Source organism: Ranitomeya imitator, chromosome 1 (assembly GCF_032444005.1).
Source record: "Ranitomeya imitator isolate aRanImi1 chromosome 1, aRanImi1.pri, whole genome shotgun sequence".
Taxonomy (NCBI): domain Eukaryota; kingdom Metazoa; phylum Chordata; class Amphibia; order Anura; family Dendrobatidae; genus Ranitomeya; species Ranitomeya imitator.
In genome coordinates, this window is record NC_091282.1 from 558,586,227 (window position 1) to 558,611,070 (window position 24,844).

Here is a 24,844-nt window from a genome sequence, read left to right on the forward strand (position 1 = left end):
CAGGTCCATAACAGTACAGCTGGCCCAAAGTATTAATGCATCTCAATAGAGGGATAAGAGAAGTTCTGAGACCATTTTTTTTTCTCTGCAGTGTTTTTTGTCTTTCTTTTCCCCTAAACCTCTGGGTGGTTCAGGACACAGGTGTAGATATGGACATTCAAGGTCTGTCCTCTTGTGTGGATCATCTCACTGCAAGGGTACAAAACATTCAAGATTTTGTGGTTCAGAATCCGATGTTAGAGCCTAGAATTCCTATCCCTGATTTGTTTTCTGGGGATAGATCTAAGTTCCTGAATTTCAAAAATAATTGTAAACTGTTTCTAGCTTTGAAACCCCACTCCTCTGGTGACCCGTTCAACAAGTAAAAATCATTATTTCTTTGTTGCGTGGTGACCCTCAAGACTGGGCATTTTCCCTTGCGCCAGGAGATCCTGCATTGCGTGATGTTGATGCGTTTTTTCTGGCGCTTGGATTGCTTTATGATGAACCAAATTCAGTGGATCAGGCAGAGAAAATCTTGCTGGCTTTGTGTCAGGGTCAGGATGAAGCGGAGGTGTACTGTCAGGAGTTTAGAAAGTGGTCTGTGCTTACTCAGTGGAATGAGTGTGCCCTGGCGGCAATTTTCAGAAAGGGTCTTTCTGAAGCCCCTAAGGATGTCATGGTGGGATTTCCCACGCCTGCTGGTCTGCATGAGTCTATGTCCTTGGCCATTCAGATCGATCGGCGCTTGCGTGAGCGCAAAGCTGTGCACCATTTGGCGGTATTCTTTGAGCATAGGCCTGAGCCTATGCAGTGTGATAGGACTTTGACCAGAGCTGAACGGCAAGAACACAGACGTCGGAATGGGCTGTGTTTTTACTGTGGTAATTCCACTCATGCTATCTCCGATTGTCCTAAGCGCACTAAGCGGTTCGCTAGGTCTTCCACCATTGGTACGGTACAGTCTAAATTTCTTTTGTCCGTTACTCTGATTTGCTCTCGGTCGTCCTATTCTGTTATGGCATTTGTGGATTCAGGCGCTGCCCTGAATTTGATGGGCTTGGAGTTTGCCAGGCGCTGTGGTTTTTTCTTGGAGCCCTTGCAGTATCCTATTCCATTGAGAGGAATTGATGCTACCCCTTTGGCCAAGAATAAGCCTCAGTACTGGACTCAATTGACCATGTGCATGGCTCCTGCACATCAGGAGGATATTCGCTTTTTGGTGTTGCATAATCTGCATGATGTGGTCGTTTTGGGGTTGCCATGGCTACAGGTCCATAATCCAGTATTGGATTGGAAATCTATGTCTGTGTCCGGCTGGGGTTGTCAGGGGGTACATGGTGATGTTCCATTGCTGTCAATTTCGCCTTCCACTCCTTCTGAAGTCCCTGAGTTTTTGTCAGATTACCGAGATGTATTTGAAGAGCCCAAATCCGGTGCCTTACCTCCTCATAGGGATTGCGATTGTGCTATTAATTTGATTCCTGGTAGTAAGTTTCCTAAGAGCCGACTGTTTAATTTATCTGTGCCAGAGCACGCCGCTATGCGGAGTTATATAAAGGAATCCTTGGAGAAAGGTCATATTCGCCCGTCGTCATCACCGTTGGGAGCAGGGTTCTTTCTTGTGGCCAAGAAGGATGGCTCTTTGAGACCTTGTATTGATTACCGCCTTCTTAATAAGATCACAGTCAAATTTCAGTACCCTTTGCCGCTGCTGTCTGATTTGTTTGCTCGGATTAAGAGGGCTAGTTGGTTCACCAAGATAGATCTTCGAGGGGCGTATAATCTTCTGCGAATTAAACAGGGCGATGAATGGAAAACAGCATTTAATACGCCCGAGGGCCATTTTGAGTACCTGGTTATGCCATTCGGGCTTTCTAATGCTCCATCTGTGTTTCAGTCCTTTATGCATGACATCTTCCGAAAGTATCTAGATAGATTCATGATTGTATATTTGGATGATATTTTGGTCTTTTCGGATGATTGGGAGTCTCATGTGAAGCAGGTCAGAATGGTGTTCCAGGTCCTTCGTGCGAATTCCTTGTTTGTGAAGGGGTCAAAATGTCTCTTTGGGGTTCAGAAGGTTTCATTTTTGGGTTTCATTTTTTCCCCTTCTACTATCGAGATGGACCCTGTTATAGTTCAGGCCATTTATGATTGGACTCAGCCAACATCTGTGAAGAGCCTGCAGAAGTTCCTGGGCTTTGCTAATTTTTACCGTCGCTTGATCGCTAATTTTTCTAGTGTTGTTAAACCGTTGACTGATTTGACCAAGAAAGGTGCTGATGTGGTCAATTGGTCCTCTGCGGCTGTAGAGGCTTTTCAGGAGTTGAAGCGTCGTTTTTCTTCTGCCCCTGTGTTGTGCCAGCAAGATGTTTCGCTCCCATTTCAGGTCGAGGTTGATGCTTCTGAGATTGGAGCAGGGGCTGTTTTGTCGCAAAGAAGTTCTGAAGGCTCGATGATGAAACCATGTGCCTTCTTTTCTAGAAAATTCTCGCCTGCTGAGCACAATTATGATGTTGGCAATCGAGAGTTGTTGGCCATGAAGTGGGCATTCGAGGAGTAGCGACATTGGCTTGAAGGAGCCAAGCATCGCGTGGTGGTCTTGACGGATCACAAGAATTTGACTTATCTCGAGTCTGCCAAACGGTTGAATCCTAGACAGGCTCGATGGTCGCTGTTTTTCTCCCGTTTTGATTTTGTGGTTTCGTACCTTCCGGGCTCTAAGAATGTGAAGGCTGATGCCCTGTCAAGGAGTTTTGTGCCTGACTCTCCGGGTGTTCCTGAGCCGGCGGGTATTCTCAAAGAGGGGGAAATTTTGTCTGCCATCTCCCCTGATTTGCGTCGCGTGCTGTAGAAGTTTCAGGCTGATAGACCTGACCGTTGTCCAGCGGAGAAACTGTTTGTCCCTGATAGATTGACTAGTAGAGTTATCTCTGAGGTTCATTGTTCGGTGTTGGCAGGTCATCCTGGAATCTTTGGTACCAGAGATTTGGTGGCTAGATCCTTTTGGTGGCCTTCTTTGTCACGGGATGTGCGTTCTTTTGTGCAGGCCTGTGGGACTTGTGCTCGGGCTAAGCCCTGCTGTTCTCGTGCCAGTGGGTTGCTTTTGCCCTTGCCGGTCCCAAAGAGGCCCTGGACGCATATTTCCATGGATTTTATTTCAGATCTCCCTGTTTCTCAAAGGATGTCGGTCATTTGGGTGGTTTGTGATCGCTTCTCTAAGATGGTCCATTTGGTACTCTTTTCTATATTGCCTTCCTCCTCTGATTTGGTGCCATTGTTTTTCCAGCATGTGGTTCGTTTGCATGGCATTCCGGAGAACATCGTCTCGGACAGAGGTTCCCAGTTTGTTTCGAGGTTTTGGCTGTCCTTTTGTGCTAAGATGGGCATTGTTTTGTCTTTTTCTTCGGCTTTCCATCCTCAGACAAATGGCCAAACCGAACAAACTAATCAGACTTTGGAAACATATCTGAGATGCTTTGTTTCTGCTGATCAGGATGATTGGGTGTCCTTCTTGCCTTTGGCTGAGTTCGCCCTTAATAATCGGGCCAGCTCAGCTACTTTGGTTTCTCCTTTTTTCTGTAATTCTGGTTTCCATCCTCGTTTCTCTTCAGGGCAGGTTGAGCCTTCGGACTGTCCTGGTGTGGATACGGTGGTGGACAGGTTGCAGCAGATTTGGACTCATGTGGTGGACAATTTGACATTGACCCAGGAGAAGGCTCAACGTTTTGCTAACCGCCGGCGCTGTGTTGGTCCCCGACTTCATGTTGGGGATTTGGTTTGGTTGTCATCTCGTCATGTTCCTATGAAGGTTTCCTCTCCTAAGTTTAAGCCTCGTTTCATTGGTCCGTATAAGATTTCTAAAGTTCTCAATCCTGTGTCATTTCGTTTGGCCCTTTCAGCTTCTTTTGCCATCCATAATGTGTTCCATACGTCGTTATTGCGGAGATACGTGACGCCTATGGTTCTCTCCGTTGATCCTCCTGCCCCGGTGTTGGTCGAGGGTGAGTTGGAGTATGTGGTGGAGAAGATTTTGGATTCTCGTATTTCGAGACGGAAACTCCAGTACCTGGTCAAGTGGAAGGGTTATGGTCAGGAAGATAATTCCTGGGTTTTTGCCTCTGATGTTCATGCTGCCGATCTTGTTCGTGCCTTTCATTTGGCTCGTCCTGATCGGCCTGGGGGCTCTGGTGAGGGTTCGGTGACCCCTCCTCAAGGAGGGGTACTGTTGTGAATTCTGCTATCGAACTCCCTCCTGTGGTCATGAATGGTACTTCGGCGAGTTCTGTCCATGGACTCCCTCTGGTGGCTGTGAGTGGAGCTGCTGCTTCTGAGGTTCCTTCCACAGGTGACGTGGTTTATTCTTTGGCTGGCTGCTCTATTTAACTCCACTCAGATCGTTACTCCATGCCAGCTGTCAATGTTCTTGTACTGGTTCAGTTCGCTCTTGGATCTTTCTGGTGACCTGTCTACTCCAGCAGAAGCTAAGTCCCTGCTAGTTAATTATTTGTACATTGTTTCCTTGTCCAGCTGGCTATCATGATCTAGCCTTGCTAGCTGGAAGCTCTGGAATGCAGAGTGGCACCTCCGCACCGTGAGTCGGTGCGGAGGTCTTTTTGCACACTCTGCATGGTCATTTTGTAGTGTTTTGTGCTGACCGCAAAGATACCTTTCCTATCCTCAGTCTGTTTAGTAAGTCTGGCCTCCCTTTGCTGAAACCTGTTTTATTTCTGTGTTTGTGACTTTCATCTTAACTCACAGTCAATATATGTGGGGGGCTGCCTTTCTCCTTTGGGGAATTTCTCTGAGGCAAGGTAGGCTTTATTTTCTATCTTTAGGGCTAGTTAGCTCTTAGGCTGTGAAGAGGCGTCTAGGTCGTGTTAGGTACGCTCCACGGCTATTTCTAGTTGTGTGATAGGATTAGGGGTTGCGGTCAGCAGAGCTCCCACTTCCCAGAGCTTGTCCTGTGTGAGTTTAACCATCAGGTCGTTCCGGATGCTCCTAACCACCAGGTCCATAACAGCCTTGGAACCCACATAGTGGATGGGCCCAGGAAAATCCACTTCACAATATGCATTGTGTGCTCCATATTCCTTTGTTTTATACATTGGCAGGAAGGCGAGCCCTGCTGCATAGTCATATGCACCCCATTAGGCCTTGGAACCCACATAGTGGATGGGCCAGGAAAATCCACTTCACAATATGCATTTTGTACTCCATACTCCTTTGTTTTACACATTGGCGGCAAGGCCAGCCATGCTGCATAGTCATATGCACCCCATTAGACCTTGGAACCCACATAGTGGATGGGCCCAGGAAAATCCACTTCACAATATGCATTGTGTGTTCCATACTCCTTTGTTTTATACATTGGCAGGAAGGTGAGCCATGCTGCATAGTCAGTCATATACACCCCATTATGCCTTGGAACCCACATTGTGGATGCGCCCATGAAAATCCACTTCACAATATGCATTGTGTGCTCCATACTCATTTGTTTTATACATTGGCGGCAAGGCCAGCCCTGCTGCATAGTCAGTCGTATGCACCCCATTAGGCCTTAGAACCCACATAGTGGATGGACCCAGAAAAATTCACTCGTATTTTTTAATGGTATGATGGTTCCCCCTTTGCACAATTATTTACAGGAGAATTTGGCAATTGTGTTTGCCTTCTTTTTAACATTAAGTTTCAGATACGGCTTTAAATAAGGCTAATCCTTGCAATACAAGGCAATTTCATTGCAAACTACAAAATTCAAGGAATCCTAAGATTGAATAGTTTGAGTGCGTACATTTTTGTATATGTTAACAAAAACATACAAAGGTTATTAAGTACATATAAGGATTACATAAATATACTAATTGCGTGTATATGAAGACTAACTACATACAGTATAGTTAGATCATCACCAAGAGGCTTTTAAACATCATCCGTCTGGAATATCAGAGAAGCAACACCAAGACAGAAAACACCTGGGAGATTACCTACACTGCATGGGCGTCCGCAATTATGCAGGTATCAGCACACTGTACATGTACAGGTACCCCAGTTTTGGCATCTGTCTTAATCATGTTTCTCTGGTCTTATATAGTGAATAACACTAGTAACTCTAGTTTCACCCACACCTTTAAGTGGCCACTTTTCAAGGTTGGATGACACTGAGATATCATGGAGTCATCAGACGAGGTGCCTTAAACCCCTAGAAAATAAAAGCCACAAGGATTTAGATCAAACCACTACCGGCATAGTTTCAGTAAACCTTAATGTTTTACAATGACAAACAGCAAACATATAGAGACTTAGAACTGTTTGTGAAGTGGATAAACAAACATTTATCAAGATTGTGTCACTATGAGCATTGTCTGTCACATCTCTAAATATTTTACAAGAAATGCAGCTATGTGATTGTCTGAATGCATTTGGTATACAGTATTTCAATCTTGTTTACAAATCGCCATTTGTATATTCTCCATTTGTACATTTGAGGCAGACAAAGTTAAGGCTCGCAAGGAGAGAAACAAATATAGTGGACACAGCTATATTTTTAATGAACTACTGAGGCAAAGTAACAGCATTGCTTTATCAAATTTATTTGAAGTGTATTGTGTCCAATGTTTGCAACCAGGCAACACAAACCACTTAGGTAAAAAATAACCTAGTCATGTTAGGTGTCTATGAACTCGTACTGACCTGGAGAATCATAATGCCATTATTTTTCTTTAATTCTTTATTTTACACAGAATGTACAGTGTGGGTGCTCAATACAACTCCCATCATTGTCACCTGGTTGAGGTACAAATAAATTACTATGTGATTTGTATAATTTATTTTGCAACAGAAACATTAAAAAAGTAACCTGTGTTTTTTTTTGTTAACATTATTTCTGTTCAGTGTCATGCCAAATAAGTTGAATGAATTATCTAGGTTTTAACAGTTGTGCGGAAACCCAGTATGTGTAGTGTTTTCTTCTTTTTTTCATTAACTATAGATCATAAAATGCATTTTCTATTATATATATATATATATATATATATATATATATATATAATTTTATTTTATTTATTTTTTTGGGAGGGGGGGGCACATTTTTTATGTATATATTTCTTTTACATAATTTGCTCCCTAACAGATGAAAGATTTCAGTGTAACTTTTTTTTACCTTATTGATCATTTGTTTTCCACCGTAACTAGGGTATTCGTAGGGGAACACAGCCCAGTACCGTAATATAAGTCACTGGCAGACCTGATGTGGGACTGCAAGAGCCTTGCAGCTTGCATATGTTGCTAGACACCCAGTGATCATGCGATCACCAGGTCCTACAGTAATAAACCGCTTCTGTCTTCTCCCCAGGGTTCCTGGTTGTGTCTGAAACCCGAGCATTCAACCTGATCCTGTGAAACTACAGAACCAGGATCCTTAATCACACACTGTAAATTTAAAATGGTGATGGGCTTATGCTCAGGACCAAGCACCGTAAATATATGGCACTTTGTGCTTATGAGGGTAATGAAGTAAAAATATAAAAACTACATATACTTTAACTAGTGTTGTTGCAACAGTTACATTCCGTTCTTTGATATTAAGGTGCCATACAGTCAATGATTTAGAAAGATCCAAAGTACCATAAAATGTTCTAAAAAGCTTCCATCTGTATTACGATATTAAAAAAAAAAAAAAAAAAAAAAAAGACTTACGACAAAGTGAGGCAATCTTTACAGTAGTTTAGGCTTGAGAAAGGCCAAATTTGGCTGAAACGTTGCCTCTCTTTGTCTTCTTACATTTGTTTAATTTTTAAACACTGGAATAAAGATGGAAACTTTTTGAAAAAACACTTCATAGGCCTCAAATCTTTCTGAATCTCTAACTCTATAGCCTTTGGATGTGGTAGGAGGCCATGCCAAGATAGCACATTATCAATAGTGCATGGGAACAACTAATCAGACAGTACGGGGAACAGCAAGTAATGGGGTTAGATTTATTATAGACCCCAGAATATAATGGACATTCAATTTGCAGAAAATGAATTAGTGACTCGATTTTCCTAGTAAAATTCACACAAATTATATGCTGCCTATGCTTTTCAAGTGAGCTCTGTAAGGTACACAAATGTTATGAAGTGTTTTCCAACAAGGATGTGGTTTCACCAATGGGGGGTACCTTTTGTAAAAATAGACTAGTGCCATCACAGCCCCCCTTGACCAAACTTAACCGGCCTATAACAGTATAAAGCACGCTCACCCTGGTGATCTAGAGGCAGTTAATCAAGAGACATTGCAGGAGACAGAATTAAGAAGTAGGCCCAATTGAATGCCATGCCTAATTCCCCAATGTGTTGTCCTTTTTAAAAAAAATAAAAGAGTGCCATCACAGCCCCCTTGGCCAAAATGCACCGTACAGAGCACGTTCACCCTGGTCATCTATTGGCAGGTAAAGGACACATTGCAGGAGACAGAGTTAAGTTGGCCTCATTAAAACTTAGGGTCAATGTAAAGGATTGTGTCTCCTACACTTACTCCTACACAGGTGTACTTACTTTGTGGCTGTGTGATACAGCAGCAGCAGGCAGCTATGGAGCTTTGGGAAGGATACAGTGGGACCAATAGACGCACATACAGTGCCTGCAGGCCTTGCACTGATGTGGATATGCAGTGCCCTGCCTCGCCCTGCAATATCGGGATCCACAAATTAGCCCTAAAAAGGACTTTTGGTTTCTCAGGAGTTGTGGATGTAAGAGTTGCAGACCTACACTACCTCTAAAAACCACGATCGATTCTGACCCTATCTCGGCAGCAGCTCTCCCTACTCTCGCTGAAACAGGAACAGAATGCGGCGAGCATGGCGGCGCCAGGTTTCTTATACTTGTGATGATGCTGTGCGGCCCAGCCAATCACTGCACGACCACAACAAAGATGGCTGCAGCATTTCATGGCAGACAATCCCTGCACCATGATTGGGCCTCTAAAGTCCGCCAAGTCTGCTGGGTGGAGACTGCAGTTACCGCCGAATAATCACGGAAATGCTCGTTGCTCGGCGAGTACCCCGGGTACCCTGATACTCGGGCGAGTAACAAATAGTGGCGAGCACGTTCGCTCATCACTAATATTTATATATACATATATATGCGCAATATATATATATATTTATATTTACATGTATTTATATAGATGTGTGTGTTAAAAAATATTTTGTTTTAAAACTATGTGTAAATGACAGAGAACTGTTGTATGTAAAAGCTCATGTTAAAATTGCATTGCACACGGATTGTATATGGATGTCATATGGATGTAGCATCTTGACAAAGAAAGAGGCGGATTTTTTTACTTCACCCTGCCCAGTGGTCCCCACGTTTTATGCACTACCGAAGGTTAACAAGTGCAGCACTGAACTACCTGGTAGACCAATAGTCTCAGGTATAGGTAGCATATTTGAGAATCCATGTATTTTTGTAGATTATTTTCTCCAGCCATTGGTTATTTCTCTAAAATCTTATACCAGGGAGGATCTGCAGATACAAGCTGGGACTCTTCTTGTAAGCATGGATGTCGAATCCCTCTATACGAGTATCTCACACCAATCAGGTATGCACGCAGTTAAATACTTTTTTGATAAAACGTCTGAGTGATCTAAAGAACTGGATAATTTCATTTTAAAAATGCTTTATTTCATATTGGACAAGAACTACGGTACTTTGTCTTCGACTGGAAGTTTTTTAGACAGACAGCTGGCACGGCTACGTTGGCACTATGCTCGCCCACGATGCAAACCTGTTTCTTGGGTGGTGGGAGGAGACTATTGTATATAAACATCAGGCTTTTGACTCAAAAGTCTTAATCGGGCAACGCTATATTGACGACATCATGCTGTTGTGGACTGGTTCCCTGGAAGACTGCAATCTATTCATTGAGGATTTCAATCATAACCATTTTAATATCAAACTCACATCTCTGATTTCAGATTCTTCCATTGAATTTTGGGACCTCATATTTGCCTTTCAAAACTCCAAACTTGTGTGTTCTTTATTCCGCAAAGCAACAGTGACCAATAGTCTCCTCCACTATACGAGCTTCCACCCTCATCACCTCAAAAATGGGATTCTGAAGGGGCAATTCCTCTGGCTGAGAAGAAATTGCAGTACAGATACGGAATATCTAAGACAAGCAAGAGATCTTTCAGATCAGTTTAAGAGGAGGGGTTACCCACAGAAGACTATCTCAGAGGCTTTTCAACATGCATTCCAACATGGGAGGAATAATTTGTTTACTAAAAAAGTATGTGAATTTTCTCATCCCCTTCCCCTTATCACTTCCTTTAACAACCAGCGGTCGGAGATTCGGGAAGTTCTGAACAAAAACTGTGACTTTCTTTTAAGTGATCAGAGAACAATTCCTTTTGTTTCTCCCTCCCCGTGTTTGGTAGCCAGAAGGGCTAAAAATTTGAGGGATAATCTTTGTCAAAGCCATTATCAACGACCAACTTTGAGACTGAATTGTGGTGTAAGGACCTTTGGGTCCCATCCTTGTGGAAATTGCAATATCTGTCAATACATGATTGCTCAGGATGGCTATTCAGTTTCATGTTTACCTTTTCAAATTCGGCCAAAAGAATTTTTCAACTGCAGATCCCGCAATTTGGTGTATGCTATTTTTTGTGATTGCCCGAAGATTTATGTTGGACAGACCACACAGAAAATAAGGAGGAGGATGCAACAACACCTATCAAACATCTCGACGGCACAAAAAGACCGGGAAAAGAACAAGACACTTTCATAAGTTGACACTCACTTCTTGGACCAACATCATGGCAGGACTTCCAGCTTAAAAATCATGGGACTTGAGAGTATCCAGATGAACATTGGGGGAGAATATCCACAGTTGCTTGCTTCGTTGTGATTTATAATCTACAAAGTGGATTTATAATCTACAGAGTTTTGCACCCAAAGGCCTCAATGAGGAATTCTCTTCACAGGTTATTATAAACAATTGTAGGGCAACTGACATATTACAAGTCCCATCAACTTCCAAGACCCTTGTTCTTATACCTTTCTGGATGGTTGTAGTGTGGATCTCTGCAATTTGTAATTTAGTTCCCCCAGTCGCTTTCTGGCATCTTTTTTAGTCATTACCATTGTAGTTCACAATTATCTACTAGAATGCGCTTTCACTATTCAAGGGCATTGAGCCCATTTTTCTCTGTTATTGCACATCTGCACAAACATAGCTTCATTCATTGGTGCATTTGCCACAGGTACATTTGATAAATCATTGTGCAGCCAGTTTTACTCTACATGCAGTTTGTGCCATCTGCCTGCACATATATAGTGTGAAGCTGTGGCTTCTGATACAGCTAGGGGGCGCTGTTTGTTCTCCCCAGAATGTGCATGCAGACGGATGAAGTCCATAGGTGTGCATGAGAGTCCGGGTTTTCCAGGTGGCTGAAGGCCACAGGTTTGTGTGTGTTTAAAAACCCTGCAATAAGGGGTATGGGTGTGTCAGGTGTCTGGCCAGGTAAGGCAAGGTGTGCGAGGTGCACATTAGTGTCAGTCTGGTGTGTGCTGGTCTGCAGAGTGCATGGAGGCCAGCAGAGCCAGCACCCAGGGCAGCTGAATAGCCTGGCGCCCGCAGCGTACGCAGAGATGCAAGTCGTTCATGGTACTGGTCTCGGATATGGACAGTCCTGTGCCCGGAGGTGGATGTCCTGTACCCGAAGGATTCCAATGTGGACAGTCCTGTGCCCGGAGGTGGATGTCCTGTGCCCGTAGGAATCGGATGTGGACAGTCCTGTGCCTGGAGGTGGATGTCCTGTGCCCGAAGGAGTCGGATGTGGACAGTCCTGTGCCCGGAGGTGGATGTCCTGTGCCCGAATGAGTCGGATGTGGACAGTCCTGTGCCCAGAGGTGGATGTCCTGTACCCGAAAGAGGACTAGCATGTGCAACGATTGCAAACAGGTGGATATGGTGTCCAGCTGCTATCCGGAGGATATCCTGAACTGTGTACAACTGTGTGAGTAACGAGTCTGTAAAGAGACTGTGATACAGCGATGCAGGACACCCACGAGAACTAGTCAGAGGAGGGCTGGCGTGTGTAGTGTCTGCAACATATGAGGCTGTGTGTATGGAGACGTATAGAGACTGTGAGATGGTGTGAGGTCGCCCAGGGAAACTGGACAAGGGAAGTCTGGCCTGTTTAGGGACTGCAAATCTAAAGCCATGTGATATGTATTGCTTTGAACTGGTGTAAACTGGTCACTGATAATATCCACTGAAGTTATACGCATTTATGTGAATTGGACTTTAATGCTGTGAAGAAACACATTAGAAGAGACTTTTGTGTTTGAATTTGTGGGCCACTGCTTCTTCACTGCATACGATGCTACTGCAGCTTTACACCAGTGTGAATGATTTCTGTTTATACATTGCTCATGAGTAGTGTTGAGCATTCCGATACCGCAAGTATCGGGTATCGGCCGATATTTGCGGAATCGGAATTCCGATACCGAATTCCGATACTTCCCGCGTATCGGATACCGGAATCGGAAGTTCCCAGAATTCAAATTGAACGCAGCAGCCAATGAGGAATGAATGAAAGTGTGGGCACATCCTGTTTAGCATGGTGGGCATGTAAGTACTGGCAAGGCTGGGATTGGCTGCTGAAATGATGTCACTCTGCACTATAAAAAAGCGCTGCCGCCATTTTGCGCTCACTCTGCTGTGATTTCAGTTAGGGACAGGACGCTGTGTTCTAACTGAGGGCCAGTTGAGCTTGCTAATTGCTTTATTTTCCTTTCCAAAGGCTAATTTAGCAAAACGCTGTGTGTTCTTCACTGTTCACCTTGCTCTTGCCTTGCAGCGCTGTTTTAACAGCGTTCTGCAAGGTCTCTGTGTGTGTGTGTGTGTGTGCAGCTCACTCTGTAGTCTGTGTGCAGCCATATACCCGGTTGTATTCAGCTCAGGGGGGGTTCACACTGCCTCACACAGTTGTTCTTTTTTGCTCTTAGTGCAGCCTGCTGCACATTTTTTCTCAAATTTCCTATTAGTGTTTTTCCACCAGTCTCCAGCTCTATTGTGGAAAAACACTACATAGGATAACCTAGAGGGGGGTTTTTGGGCCTTGCAGCGCCGTTTACGGCTGTCTGCACGGTCTCCGTGTGAGCCCAGCTCGCCCTGTAGTCTGTGTGCAGCCATAGCCGGTTGGATTCAGCTCAGGGTTCGTTGCTGGCTCATACCTTGAGAAAAATTTTCCTTTTTTTGAAATAGTGCAGCCTGTTTAAAATTTGAAAAAAAAAAAATTCCTATTAGTGTCTTTCCACCAGTCTCCAGCTCAATTGTGGAAAAACACTACATAGGATAACCTAGAGGGTTTTTTTGGGGCCTTGCAGCGCCGTTTACGGCTGTCTGCACGGTCTCTGTGTGAGCGCAGCTCGCCCTGTAGTCTGTGTGCAGCCATAGCCGGTTGGATTCAGCTCAGGGTGCGTTACTGCCTCATACCTTGAAAAACAATTTCCTTTTTTTCAAATAGTGCAGCCAGTTTAAAATTTGAAAAAAAAAATTCCTATTAGTGTCTTTCCACTTGTATCCAGCTAAATAGTGGAAAAACACTATATAGGATAACCTAGAGGAGGGTTTTTTGGCCTTGCAGCGCCGTTTACGGCTGTCTGCACGGTCTCCGTGTGATTTAAACTAGCTCTGTAGCCCGATCTGCACAAAAAAAAAAGTTAAGTTCACCAAACACAACTTAACACTTGTGTAGGCCACATTTGAAAAATAATAAAGTTTAGTCCACAATTTACAACATTAGTGTTTCTTACACCTGTTAGGAGGAGCATTACAGGAATAAGCACACTAAGGCCTTAGTACTTTTCTGCTTATCTTTATCTGTCAACCAAGATGAAGAGGGCAGGGAGTAAGGCACGTGGGCGTGGGCGCGGAGCAGGGAGAGGAGCAGGGAGAGGACGTGGTGATTCTGTGCCTGCTGCGGGCGCCGGTGACTCGTCGTCACTCAGTTTCAGCAGGGAACAGTCCTTCATGCGCAGCTTTGTCGGAGAGCGCCGTGCACCGCTGCTGCGTGAAGACCAAATTGAAGCCGTTGTCGGGTGGATGGCAGCTAACGCCTCGGCATCGACTTCAGTTAGTGCCACATCATCTCAGGCACAGAGCACTGGAGAGCAGCCATCTGTCTCTTCACCACCTGCCAAATTGGCCAGGCAGTCAGAGAGCCCAGGACAGGAGCCGTCTCTACTTCTGTTCTCTGAATCTCTTGGCTTGGAAACAGGGGGCCAGCCAAGCAGCATTGGAGAAATGGAAGAAGAGGCAGTGTGCAGTGATGCCCAACACCTTTTTCTCTCTGACTCTGAAGAGGCAGGTGGGCCAGTGCCTCCGGTGACCACAGCGCAGTACGCATCTGATGATGAAACTCAGGTGCCGCTTTCTCGTGCGTACTGTGCTGCTGAGACTACCCAGGAGGAGCAGTTGGTGGCAGAGGGTAGTGGAGATGATGAGGTCCTTGACCCATCGTGGCGTGAGGAACAGGAAGGTGGTGGGAGCAGCTCAGAGGAAGAGCTTCCTCTTACGGGCCAAAGAGGGAGAGGGAGGGGGAAGACTGCGGAGCCTGTAGCCTCCACTTTGGCACCCGTTAGGAGCCTGTCTCTTTCCAAAGCCAAAAAGGGCGCTCCCAAGACTTGCAGTGCCTGGTCCTTTTTTGACACAGTTGCAGATGACATTTGTTTTGTCAAATGCAAGCTGTGTCATCATAAAGTAAAAAGAGGGAAAAATGTCAGCAACCTCAATACCACAAATATGTGGAAACATGTGCGGACCAGGCACGCGGTGGAGTTACAGAAACACACTGAAGATGTAGGCCAACCAACAGCGGCAGCTACCACCTCTTCAGCTCGTGTTGCCTCTTCCTCCAGCTCACGCACAGCTGGTTTGGCTTCCTCCCAGAGACCTTGTGTAATTCCACCCACAGCACCACCTTCCCAGTCATCCTCACACTCCCAGTCTACTCTACAGCCATCGGTAGTACAGGCATGGGAGAAAAGGCGGGCATTCTCGGCCAACCACCCCCGAGCACAGGCTCTGAATGCAGGCATTGCCAAACTGTTGTCCCTGGAAATGCTCTCGTTCAGGCTGGTGGAGACTGACAGCTTCCGTGACTTGATGGCATTGGCAGTCCCACAGTACAAGGTGCCCAGCCGCTTTTACTTCAGCAGGCAGGCTGTCCCTGCCCTGCACAGGCATGTTGAGGCAAACATAAAACATGCGCTACTGAACGCCATCAGTAGCAAGGTCCACCTCACCACCGATGCGTGGACCAGTCAGCATGGACAGGGGCGATATGTTTCCCTCACTGCCCATTGGGTTAATGTTGTTGAGCCAGGTACAGATCGTGCGAGTGGCGCAGGACGTGTCCTGCCCACTCCAAGGATTGCAGGAATCCAGTCTGTACGCATCGACTCCTCCTCTTACACCAGTTCCTCTGATTCCTCTCTGCAGGATCCGTCACAGTCCACCCCCACATGGACCCGTGAATGTTTACCTATGACCGACATGAGCACAGCCGTGGCCAAACGTCAGCAGGCCGTCTTGAAACTAGTTTCATTGGGGCATCGAAGCCACACAGCGCAGGAGCTCTGGAATGCCATAAAGCAGGATAGCGATGTGTGGTTACTGCCAGCGAATCTCCAGCCAGGCATGGTAGTGTGTGACAATGGCCGAAATCTGGTGGCAGCTTTGGCCCTTGGCAACCTCACTCACATCCCATGTCTGGCACATGTGCTCAATTTGGTTGTGCAGAGTTTTCTGAGGGACTATCCGGATCTTGATGCCCTGCTGCACAAGGTCCGCCTAGAGTGTGCTCACTTGCGGCGTTCCAGCTTGGCCAGATCCCGCATTGCTGCTCTGCAGCGCCGATTCCGCCTTCCGGAACACCGCATCATATGTGACCTACCTACCCGGTGGAATTCCACGTTACATATGTTGGAGCGGTTGTGTGAGCAGCAGCAAGCAGTTATGGAGTACCAGCTGCATCAGGTGCAAAGAAGTCGCAGTCAGCGCCGATCAGACTTCACAACCACAGAGTGGGCCACTATGAAGGACGTCTGCCAGGTTTTGCGTCCTTTTGATTATTCCACGCGGATGGCAAGTGCAGATGATGCACTAGTCAGCATGACTGTCCCCCTTATCTGCCTGCTTCAGCAAACTTTGCAAGGGTTAAGGGATGATGTGGTGGAAGAGGTGGAGGATGAGGAGTCACCTTTTCCATCAGCTTCTGGAGAGTCAGCGCCACGTGGTTCCTCACAAAGGGGTACGCAGGGGCCAATTTGTGAGGAGGATGAGGAGGAGTCAATGGAGGAGGAAGAGCTCCGTCCAGAGGAGGGAGCGACACAATTGTCCAGTGGTCAGTGTGTACAGCGAGGGTGGGGTGATGACGAGCGGGCAGAGATCATGTCTCAAGCAGGGGACAGCGTTTCTGGGCCAGTTGGCACTCTGCAGCACATGGTGGATTTCATGCTGCAGTGCCTGAGAAACGACCGCCGCATCGACCACATTCTCAACATGCCTGATTATTGGGTGTTCACCCTCCTCGATCCTCGCTACCGGGACAACGTCCAAAACCTCATCCCTGCGTTGACCCGGGAGCGTAAATTGCGGGAGTACCACGACACACTGGTGAATTCCATCATCTTCTCCTGTCCAACTGAGAGGAGTGCTGCTAGTACTTTACAAAGCAGCTCAGTGCGTCGAGGCAGTGGGGGAGGCTCTGCCCAAAGAGGGAGCAGAAGCAGTGCCTCTGCCCAAGGCAAGCCCAGTATGGCACAACTCTGGCACACTTTTGTGTGCCCGCCCCAAATGTCTACACCATCACCGGCGGCTCCAGTCAGCAGGAGGCAACGGTTCCGTCAGATGGTGACAGACTACATGGCTTGCCCTCTTACTGTACTCCCAGACGGCTCTTCCCCGTTCAAGTTTTGGGTCTCTAAGCTGGATACATGGCCAGAGCTAAGCCAGTATGCATTGGAGGTGCTGGCTTGCCCTGCGGCTAGTGTCTTATCGGAACGTGTCTTTAGTGCCGCAGGTGGTGTACTAACAGACCGTCGCATGCGACTATCCTCCGATAACGTTGACCGGCTTACTTTCCTGAAAATGAACCAGGCCTGGATCTCGCAGGAATTTGCCACTCCTCTGCCTGATTAAGTAATTGGGTGTCATCCAGGTCTCCTGCTGTGTTCATCTTTCTACCACCTGAACTGCTATTCCTGGGCTCCAACACCGCCAGTTGCGGCTCAGAAGTGCAGGCTGCACAGTAAAAACATACGACCCAGTGTTATTGGGTTTCAGTAACGTCAGCTGATCCCCAGCTGTGTAGCCGGCAATGTGTCCTGCGACCGCCACGCTGGCACAAAAACCTAAATGTAAGGGAACCTGTCCCCCCCCCCCCCGTCGTTTGTTACTGAAAGAGCCATCTTGTGCAGCAGTAATGCTGCACAAGGAAAAGGTAGCTCTTTTTTTTTAGCTCTTTGCACACGCAGAACTTAACACTTATAAAATGTGTTCACTGATACCGTTATACCGTCCCGGAGCTGGGACTTTCCTTCGTAATGTGACGCAGCACAGCCGTCATTCCTACCCCCTTGGTGCCATGCGCTGCCTCCTCAGCGTTGTTTTAAGCTGTCACGGAGCCTGCGCTGTTCTGTTATCCCTTGGGCATGCCCTATTTGCGCTGCCTGTCTTCTGACATAATTTGGTGTCAGGCTGGCTGCGCCTGTGCGGCCGCGGTGCCCGAGATCCCGCCTCGCAGTGTCTTCTGATTGAGTCACACTGCGGGCCTGGGATCCATAGGCATGCGCAGTGCATATCTTCCCCTCGGGCTCTCGCTCATTTCCCTCCGCCTTCTTTAGACTGTGCGCCGTCAGCTGATCCCTAGCATGCCACGGCCGTGACACCGCACAGTCTGAAGAAGAGGGAAGGAGGGGAGTGAGAGTCGAGGATATGCACTGTGCATGTCCATGGATCCAAGGCCCGCAGTGGGATTACAATAGACGACACTGCGAGGTGAGATCTGGAGTCGCGTGGACGCACAGGCACTGACAGCCTGACACCAAATTATGTCAGAAGACAGGCAGCGCTAATTGGGCATGGCCAAGGGCTAACAGAACAGCGCAGGCTCCGTGACAGCTTAAAACAACGCTGAGGAGGCAGCGCACGGCATCAAGGGGATAGGAATGACAGCTGTGCTGTGTCCCATTACGAAGGAAATTCACACCTCCGGAACGGTTTAACGGTATAAAGGGACACATTTTTAGTGTTTACTTCGGTGTTTGCAAGGAGCATAATTAAAAGAGCAACCTTTTCCTTTTGCATCCTTAGTGCTGCACAACATGGCTCTTTCAGCTACAAACGTCTTGGGGGGGGGGGGTTAAAGGTTTCCTTTCAACTTGCTCCAATCAGGCTTCGGCCTACACTCTGTTCCTCTGCTCCTCCTGCTGTCCCTGGGCTCTAACACCGCCAGTTGGTGCCTGGAAGTGCTGTGTGCACAGTCAACAGTCGCTCCTCTGTTATTGGGGTTCAGTAACGTCAGCTGATCCCCAGCTGTGTGTGCGGCAATACCTCCAATCTGCTCCTCCTGCTGTCCCTGGGCTCTAACACCGCCAGTTGGTGCCTGGAAGTGCTGTGTGCACAGTCAACAGTCGCTCCTCTGTTATTGGGGTTCAGTAACGTCAGCTGATCCCCAGCTGTGTGTGCGGCAATACCTCCAATCTGCTCCTCCTGCTGTCCCTGGGCTCTAACACCGCCAGTTGGTGCCTGGAAGTGCTGTGTGCACAGTCAACAGTCGCTCCTCTGTTATTGGGGTTCAGTAACGTCAGCTGATCCCCAGCTGTGTATCCGGCAATGTGTCATGCGACCGCCACGCTGGCACAACTAAAATGTAAGGGGACCTGTCCCCCCCCCCCCCCTAGGCGTTTGTTACTGAAAGAGCCACCATGTGCAGCACTAATACTGCACAAGGGAAAGGTCGCTCTTGAAATTATGCTCCTTGCAAACGCTGAACTACACACTCATGTAATGTGTCCCCTCACACCGTCCAACCGTCCCGGAGGTGGGACTTTCCTTTGTAATGTGACGCAGCACAGCCGTCATTGCTACCCCCTTGGCACCGTGCGCTGCCTCCTTAGCGTTGTTTGATTCCGTCATGGACCCTGCGCTGTTATGTTATCCCTTGGCCATGCACAGTTTGCGCTGCCCGTCCTCTGACATCATTTGTTGTCGTCCTGGCTGCGCCTGTGCGTCCACGCTGCCCGAAATCACACCTCGCAGTGTCGTCTAATGTGATCCCACAGTGGGCCTGGTATCCATGGCCATGCGCAGTGCATATACTAGCCTCTCACTCCCCTTCTTCACGCTTCTTCAGACTAGGCGGCGTCAGCTGATCCCTAATAGCATGCCACGGCCGTGACGCCGCACAGTCTGAAGAAGCAGGAAGGAGGTGAGTGAGAGGCGATGATATGCACTGCGCATGCCCATGGATCCCTGGCCCGCAGTGGGACTACATTAGATGACACTGCAAGGTTGGATCTCGGGCAGCTTGGACGCACAGGCACTGCCAGCCTGACACCTACATGATGTCAGAAGACGGGCACCGCTAACTGTGCATGGCCAAGGGATAACATTACAGCGCGGGCTCCGTGACAGAACCAAACAACGTTGAGGAGGTGGCGCCCGGCACCAAGGGGGTTGGAATGACGGCTGTGCTGTGTCACATTACAAAGGAAAGTCCCACTTCCGGGATGGTTTGACGGTGTGAGGGGACACATTATATGAGTGTGTACTTCAGCGTTTGCAAGGAGCATAATTTTCGGAGCCACCATTTTCCATGTGCAGTATTACTGCTGTACAAGATGGCTCTTTCAGCAACAAATGCCTGGGGGGGGGGGGGGGTTAAAGGTTCCCTTTCAACTTGCTCCACTGCAGGCTTCGGCCTACACTCTGCTCCTCTTTGATTCCCTGGGTTTCAACACTGTCAGTTGCCACCTGGAAGTGTTGTCTACACAGGAACTGAAATTAAAGGGAACCTGGCCCCACCCCCCCAGGTGTTTCTATGTATAACAGCCGCCTAGTACAGCAGTACTGCTGCATTTGTACAAGGTGGCTGACTTTTTCTCCTTGCCCACGTGGAACTCAACACGTACAAAATGTGTCTCATTGAGACCATTCCACTGTCCCTGAGGTGTGACTTTCCTTTGTAATGATACGCAGCACCCCCCTTGGTAGCGTTTCCCGTCTTTTGTCATCATGGTTAGCTGGCTGCGCCTGTGCATCCGCCCTGCTAGAAACAACGCCCCTCGTTGTCATATTTATTTTGTCAGCGAGGGTGTGGTTTATGGGCACGAGCAGTGCATATGTTCGCCTGTCTTAACTCATCTCCTTCCGCCTTCTTCAGACTGTGCGGCCTCCTGGCCGTGGTAGGCGATAAGGGATCAGCTGAGGCCGCCCAGTCTGGAGCAGGTGTAAGGACATGTGTAAGCGGCAAACCTATTTACTGCACAAGGCCACGAATCCCAGCCACGCAGTGTGATTTTTTGAAAACACACTGTGGGTCTGGGATTCATGTCCATCGCTAACCGCAACGGCCGACATGAAATGAGGTCAGAAGACAGGAAGCGCTCACAGCGCATGGCCAAGGGATCACAATAGCGCAGACTCCTGTACAGCAAATAACAACGCTCAGGAATCTGCGCCCAGTACCTAGGTGCAAATTTTGACACCTGTGCTGCGTCTCCTTAAAAAGACAAGTCACGCCTCCACAACTGTTTGACAGTATAATGGGCTAAATAGTGTACGTGTTTTAGTCACCGTGTGCAAGGAGCAAAACAAATAGAGCAACCTTTTACTTGTGCAGCATTAATGCTGCACAAGGTGTGGCTCTTGTACCTTGCAACACCTGAGGGGGGTTAAAGGTAACCTTTGAAATTGGTTCAACTAGGCTTCGGCCTACACTCTGCTCCTCTCCTGCTGACCCTGGGCTCAAACACCGCCAGTTTCTGCCCGGACATGCTAGCTGCACAGAGAGAAACACCAGCCAATGTGTTAGTGGGGTTCAGCACCACCAGCTGTTCCCCTGCTGTGTAGTCGGCATCATGTCCAGCACAAGCCACGCTGGCACAACTGACCAAAAGCTGCCACCAGTGCAGGCTTCGGCCTACACTTTGCTCCTCTCCTCCTCCTGCTGACCCTGGGCTCAAACACCGCCAGTTTCTGCCCGGACATGCTAGCTGCACAGAGAGAAACACCAGCCAATGTGTTAGTGGGGTTCAGCACCACCAGCTGTTCCCCTGCTGTGTAGTCGGCATCATGTCCAGCACAAGCCACGCTGGCACAACTGACCAAAAGCTGCCACCAGTGCAGGCTTCGGCCTACACTTTGCTCCTCTCCTCCTCCTGCTGACCCTGGGCTCAAACAACGCCAGTTTCTGCCCGGACATGCTAGCTGCACAGAGAAAAACACCAGCCAATGTGTTAGTGGGGTTCAGCACCGCCAGCTGTTCCCCTGCTGTGTAGCTGGCAACGTGTCCTGCAAACGCCACGCAGGCACATGAACTGAAATTGAAGGGAGCCTGCCCCCCACCCCCCCAGGTGTTTCTATGTATAACAGCCACCTTGTACAGCAGTACTGCTGCATTTGTACAAGGTGGCTGACTTTTTCTCCTTGGACACGTGGAACTCAACAAGTACAAAATGTGTCTCATTACAGACCATTACAATGTCCCTGAGGTGTGACTTTCCTTTTTAATGACACGCAGCACCCCCATTGTTAGCGCTGCCCGTCTCCTGACATCGTTGGTTGGCTGGCTGTGCCTGTGCGTCCCCCCTGCCCGACACAACGCCCCCCGTTGTCTCATATATTTTGACTGCGAGGGTGTGATTGATGGGCACGAGCAGTGCATATGTTCCCCTGTCTTCACTCCCCTCCTTCCGCCTTCTTCTGACTGTGCGGCCTCATGGCCGCGGCATGCGATAAGGGATCAGCTGAGGCCGCCCAGTCTGAAGCAGGTGTAAGGACATGTGTGAGCGGCGAACATATTTACTGCACAAGGCCACGAATCCCAGCACCGCAGTGTGACTTTAGGAAAAGCCACTGTGGGTCTGGGATTTATGGCCATCGTTAACCGCACCGGCCAACATGAAATGAGGTCATGAGACGGCCTGCACTAACAGGGTATTGCCAAGGGATAACACAAGAGCGCAGTTTCCTGTACTGCAAATAACAACGGTAAGGAATCTGCGCACAGCACCTAGGTGTAAATTTGTACACCTGTGCTGCGTCACCTTAAAAAGACTAGTAGTCACGCCTCCACTACTGTTTGACAGTATAATGGGCTAAATAGTGTACGTGTTTAATTCAGCGTGTGCAAGGAGCAAAATTAAATAGAGCAACCTTTGACTTGTGCATCATTAATGCTGTTCAAGGTGTGGCTCTTGTACCTTGCAACACCTGAGGGGGGGGTTAAAGGTAACCTTTGAAATTGGTTCAACTAGGCTTCGGCCTACACTCTGCTCCTCTACTCCTCCTGCTGACCCTGGGCTCAAACACCACTAGTTTTTTGCCCGGAAATGCTAGCTGCACAGAGAAAAACACCAGCCAATGTGTTAGTGGGGTTCAGCACCGCCAGCTGTTCCCCCGCTGTGTAGCCGGCATCGTGTCCAGTACAAGCCACGCTGGCACAACCGACCAAAAGCTGCCACCAGTGCAGGCTTCGGCCTACACTTTGCTCCTCTCCTCCTCCTCCTGCTGACCCTGGGCTCTAACACCGCTAGTTTTTGCCCGGACATGCAATCTGCACAGAGAAAAACACCAGTCAATGTGTCAGTGGGGTTCAGCAACGCCAGCTGTTCCCCTGCTGTGTAGCTTGCAACGTGACCTGCAAACGCCACGCAGGCACATGAACTGAAATTGAAGGGAGCCTGCCCCCCACCCCCAGGTGTTTCTATGTATAACAGCCACCTTGTACAGCAGTACTGCTGCATTTGTACAAGGTGGCTGATGTTTTCTCCTTGCCCACGTGGAACTCAACACGTACAAAATGTGTCTCATTAGAGACCAATGCTAATGTCCCTGAGGTGTGACTTTCCTTTTTAATGACACGCAGCACCCCCATTGTTAGCGCTGCCCGTCTTCTGACATCATTGGTTGGCTGCCTGTGCCTGTGCGTCCGCCCTGCCCGACACAACGCCCCTCGTTGTCTCATATTTTGGATGCAAGGGTGTTATTGATGGGCATGTGCAGTGCATATGTTTGCCTGTGTTCACTCATCTCCTTCCGCCTTCTTCAGACTGGGTGTCCTCATGGCTGCGGCATGCGATAAGGGATCAGATGAGGCCGCCCAGTCTGAAGCAGGTGTAAGGACATGTGTGAGCGGCAAACATATTTAGTGCACCAGGGCACGAATCCCAGCACCGCAGTGTGATTTTTTAAAAACACACTGTGGGTCTGGGATTCATGTCCATCGCTAACCGCAACGGCCAACATGAAATGAGGTCATAAGACAGGAAGCGCTCACAGCGCATGGCCAAAGGATCACAAGAGCGCAGACTCCTGTACAGCAACTAACAACGCTCAGGAAGCTGCGCCTATGCAAAAAGGTGTTGTTTTCGACACCTGTGCTGCTTTTCTTTAAAAAGACAAGTCACGCCTCCACTACTGTTTAACAGTATAATGGGCTAAATAGTGTACGTGTTGCATTCAGCTTGTGCAAGTAGACAAATTAATAGAGCAACCTTTTACTTGTGCAGCATTAATGCTGCAGAAGGAGTGGCTCTTGTACTTTGTAACACCTGAGGGGGGGTTAAAGGTAACCTTTGAAATTGGTTCAACTAGGCTTCGGCCTACACTCTGCTCCTCTCCTCCTCCTGCTGACCCTGGGCTCTAACAACGCTAGTTTTTGCCCGGAAATGCTAGCTGCACAGAGAAAAACACCAGCCAATGTGTTAGTGGGGTTCAGCACCGCCAGCTGTTCCCCCGCTGTGTAGCCGGCATCGTGTCCAGCACAAGCCACGCTGGCACAACCGACCAAAAGCTGCCACCAGTGCAGGCTTCGGCCTACACTTTGCTCCTCTCCTCCTCCTCCTGCTGACCCTGGGCTCTAACACCGCTAGTTTTTGCCCGGACATGCAATCTGCACAGAGAAAAACACCAGTCAATGTGTCAGTGGGGTTCAGCAACGCCAGCTGTTCCCCTGCTGTGTAGCTTGCAATGTGACCTGCAAACGCCACGCAGGCACATGAACTGAAATTGAAGAGAGCCGGCCCCCCACCCACAGGTGTTTCTATGTATAACAGCCACCTTGTACAGCAGTACTGCTGCATTTGTACAAGGTGGCTGACTTTTTCTCCTTGCCCACGTGGAACTCAACACGTACAAAATGTGTCTCATTAGAGACCATTACAATGTCCCTGAGGTGTGACTTTCCTTTGTAATGACACGCAGCACCACCCTTGTTAGCGCTGCCCGTCTTTTGACATCATTGGTTAGCTGGCTGCGCCTGTGCATCTCCCCTGCTCGAAACAACGCCCCTCGGTGTCTTATTTTTTTGGACAGCGAGGGTGTGATTGATGGGCATGTGCAGTGCATATGTTTGCCTGTGTTCACTCATCTCCTTCCGCCTTCTTCAGACTGGGTGTCCTCATGGCCGCGGCAGGCGATAAGGGATCAGATGAGGCCGCCCAGTCTGAAGCAGGTGTAAGGACATGTGTGAGCGTCAAAAATATTTACTGCACAAGGCCACGAATCCCAGCCACGCAGTGTGATTTTTTGAAAACACACTGTGGGTCTGGGATTCATGTCCACCGCTAACCGCAACGGCCAA